This window comes from Myotis davidii, unplaced genomic scaffold (assembly GCF_000327345.1).
Source record: "Myotis davidii unplaced genomic scaffold, ASM32734v1 scaffold206, whole genome shotgun sequence".
In the NCBI taxonomy this organism is placed as follows: domain Eukaryota; kingdom Metazoa; phylum Chordata; class Mammalia; order Chiroptera; family Vespertilionidae; genus Myotis; species Myotis davidii.
The window spans coordinates 1178555-1183053 of record NW_006297754.1 but is presented as its reverse complement, the minus strand read 5'-3'; positions in this window follow the sequence as shown (position 1 = coordinate 1183053).

Genomic DNA, 4499 nt, shown 5'->3' with positions numbered 1-4499 from the left:
AAGAGGTAGAAACATCCGTGAGAGAAGAACATTAATCAGCTACCTCCTGCATGCCCCCTACTGTGGAGTGAGCCCAAAACTTGGACATGTGCCCTGACATGGAATCCAACAGGTGACTTCTTGGTGACCCCGTGGGACAATGCTCAATCCATTGAGCCATACCAGCTGGGCTCCAATGGTTTGTTATTTGAAGTTGTATTTCATTACATTTATAATGTCTCATTTATTATTTCTTCAATTCACTTCATTTTGCTACATATAGTACTTCCTAAACAAGAGTCATCCCATCAGAACAATCATTTCCATGTTAAAATGTGAAATGATACATTTTAAAATTCTAGCCTACTACTTTCTACCTTTGTACTTCATCCCTGGTCTTAGCTCTAGCTAAGATAAGCATAGGCAGGGAATAAAACACCATAGAGAGTAGAGGATGTGGGGATGTTCTAATTTATTATGCCACAGTGTAATATGAGATTGAACTCTGATAAACATTTCTACTATTACACACGGGGGAATTACCACATGAAAGAGATTTTATGTTTTATAATTTTTAGGCTAAAAAAATAGTCAAAGCTCTTGAGTATTAGTAGGGTGAACAATATAATTTATTGTCCAAATTGGGACAATTTTGAGGGTATTTATAATTGCTCTGGGACATCAGTATAAGTCAGGACCATCTTAGGCAAATGAAGATTCAGGGTCACTCTAAGCATTATAAAAATAAAGCATGTGTAATTAAAAGTATTTTATGAATGCAACAGCAAGTAATTTAAACTTAGTCCATATAACATGAATACTATTCAGTTATTGCTTGAATGGCATGGCTCAGTGGTTGAGGCTCAACCTATGAATCAGGACATCTTAGTTCGATTCCCATCATGGCACATGCCTGGGTTGTGGGCTCCATCCCTAGTAGGGGTTGTGCAGGAAACAGCCAATCAATTATTCTCTTACAACATTAATGCTTCTCTCTCTCTCCCTTCCCTCTGAAATCAATAAAAATATATTTTATAAAAACACTAGTCAATTATTGCTTCTTTAGTTTACTTTCATAGTTTTCTTTTTTTTATTTATCTTAACATGTTTATCATTTACTGTATTTATATCAGCAATGTTTCATATCAAAGTAGGTTAAAAGATGGAATTGTCACATTTGAATTGTGGTCCCCAGAATATTTTCAACTGAAGATTTTAATGAATCATTTTAAAATGCAAAATGATAAAGAATATAGTAAATATATTATTTACAATATAAAAATTGTTTTCCTTGGTATATTTTTTTTCATTGTGCCTGAATACATACATCTTTAGAATGTGTATTTTTTTAAAAATATATATTTTATTGATTTTTTACAGAGAGGAAGGGAGAGAGATAGAGAGTCAGAAACATCGATGAGAGAGAAACATTGATCAGCCGCCTCCTGCACATCCCCCACTGGGGATGTGCCCACAACCCAGGTACATGCCCTTGACCGGAATCGAACCTGGGACCTTTCAGTCCGCAGGCCGATGCTCTATCCACTGAGCCAAACCGGTTTCGGCTAGAATGTGTATTTTTAAGTGATTTAAAAATACATGTTAAGGCACACAATTTGTACTTTTATTTTTGACACTTTTCTTTGTAAGATTCTATCAATTATAGTAAACCTAAAAAAATTAATTTTTAGAAACATACAGAGCATCCACCAACTCTCCCATATTATAGATGAGGAAAGTGAAACAGCAGGGAAATGACTTACTATAGGTCACAAAGTAGATAGGCTGGAACTAGATCATTAAACTTTTTATTTTGAAACTAGAGGCTCAGTGTACAAAATTCATGCACCGGAGGTGGGGGGAGTGTCCCTCAGCCCAGCCTGCACCTCTCACAATCTGGGACCCCTCAGAGGATGTCCCAGTGTCCAACTACCAGTTTAGGTCCGATCCCACACCGGCAGTCAGACATCCCTCTCACAATCTTGGACCACTGGCTCCTAACCCCTCACCTGCCTGCCTGCCTGATTGCTCCTAACCACTCTGTCTGCCTGCCTGACCACCCCTAACCACTCGCCTGCCTGACTGACCATCCCTAACCTCTCACCTGCCTGCCTATTGCCCCTAACTGCTTACCTGCCTGCCTGATCGCCCCTAACTGCCTCTGCCTCAGCCCCCGCCACCACAGTTTCATCCAAAAGGATGTCTGGAATGACGTCTGCAAGGTTGTTAGGCTGTCTGGTCTAATTAGCATATTACACTTTTATTATTATAGCTAAGGCTAGACTTAAAGAAGAGTTGCAAGGATATAAGTTCCCCTTTACCTCCAACTTCCCCTAATATTAACTTTTTACATAACCATGTACCATTGTCACAAAGTTCTTTTTATTGCACTATGGGAAGTTAGTTTAGTTTTATTCTCTTTAAGGCAAAGGGCAACAAATGCATTTCATAATATTTAGATAAATGCTAGAAAAAAATAATGATCTATTAGAAACCAAGAAAATATACTTGATGCCAAAGAATTAGGATTCTCCCTAACATATCTCTTTATTAGGATGATGTATTTGCAACTGGAATATTAAGGCATGGGCATCTTTTTGAAATACAGTGGGGCCTTGACTTACGAGTTTAATTTGTTCTGTGACGGAGCTCATAACTCAAATTACTCGTATGTCAAATCAGAAAGTGAACAAGTGAGACACACAATGCTGGGCTGATGTTGTGGCGATCACTGTGACGTTCGCTGCACCAACTAGCGGTGGGGTATCTGAAGCTGGCTCATAACCCGAATTTTAGCTCGCAACTCAAAGCAAAAGATCGGCCGAGAGATGGCTCCTATCTCGAAAAACTTGCTAGTCGGGACACTCATAAGTCAAGGCCCCACTGTAATGCTAATAACACATTTATATTTCTACATAAATTAGTGTGAGCTTTCATAGACTGTTTCATAAACATAGACACCATCAGTGAATTTATATTATTTAATACAGAAAAATAAAAGCTATTTGAAGTTTTGAGAAGATAAAAGTTCAATAAATCATTTTTCTGTAAGAAGTGCAATCTTAGAAAAGTATTTATAATCAATACATCTATTTATAGAACTTGTTATATAAGACCTGGGATGTGAGATTAGGTGATATACTCTTTTGGTACATATTTGCTTCTATTTTCCTTGTGCTACATTGAATAAAAAACCAACCAGAATATTTACATTGATTTTTCATGTCTTGTATGTTAAAAAACTAAAAATGTGTTTAAAAAACACACACAAATAATTCAGGCTTTTTAAAATCAATGCTTGGTTACAATGTGATAATTATAAAACCGTAGGTTACTTTTGTTTGTGTTGTTAGTCTTTAAGCTTTCCAAATTCTTTCATAATTATTTGCTCTTCCCAATACTTTGCAGAAAGACTGCTTTACCTTTTCCCTAAATTCATGTTGATACTTATAACAAACTGCTAGCGCCCCACCCGTTACTCCTTGACCTTCCCTTTCTGAGCTCATTGATTTTCCTTAGTGACGGGGATGTTCCACGTGGGTGTGTTAGCTCCCCAGCATTTCTAGCCTGTATACGGATAGAAGAGACTTGTCTCCAGGGCAAGTCCTCACAAAAGCAGCAGTGCTGGGCTGGAAGACCAGCTAGCATGCATTGAATTAATGTACCCTAGGAATAGACTCCACCAATGACTGAAGAGTTGGTGTCTATATACCCATTTTTTTCACCCGTTATTCTGAGGCTACTGTTTTAAATGGTTTTCCAGGAATCCCAATGAGTTTAAGCTGTCTGCTCATGGTGATACTTGCTTGGTAATTCACCCTTCATTGCCTTTCTTTCATTCCCTGTCTCACTTCCCCAAGTCCCTACTGTGTTTCCTGAAATCACTTCTAAAATAAACTACTTGCACTTGAGTCCTTAACTCAGGTTCTAATTCTGGTAGAACACAAACTCAGAAAATATTTTCCCAAAGCATAGGCTGAAGAAAAACTGAAGTAGAAGGAGTATTTATGTTCTTTAGTAACAGGACTGTTTGTAGGAAAGCAGGAGCATGGAGACAAAGAAATGGGTTTAGGAATATTTGTGGATGTTGACTATTTGTGCTTTCTCTAAAAAGCTGATCACTATTACTAAAAATGGATTATCTTACATGCAGGTTATTCAGATCAAAACTTAGGAAGAAAAAGAACCCCTACTGAAGGCTGATAAAGAAAATTATTATTTTCTATCACAGTTGCTTATGTTTATAATTCATCAACTAATTAGCAAGAAAAAGCACACAAGTTCTCTTGTGTCTTAATTTGTTAGAAAATATTCAATTTGCAGTGTTGCAGCCCTGGCTGGATTACTCAGTTGGTTGGAGTGTTGCCATATGCACCAAATGGTTGAGGGTTTGATTCCTGTCGGGGCACTATCATCTACCTTTCATGACTGAAAAGCACCAGAAATCCCAATGACTCCTGGATGTTCCTTCCAATAAAGAATGCTAGGTTGCAGGTTGGGGAAGCGTACGGGAGGCAGCT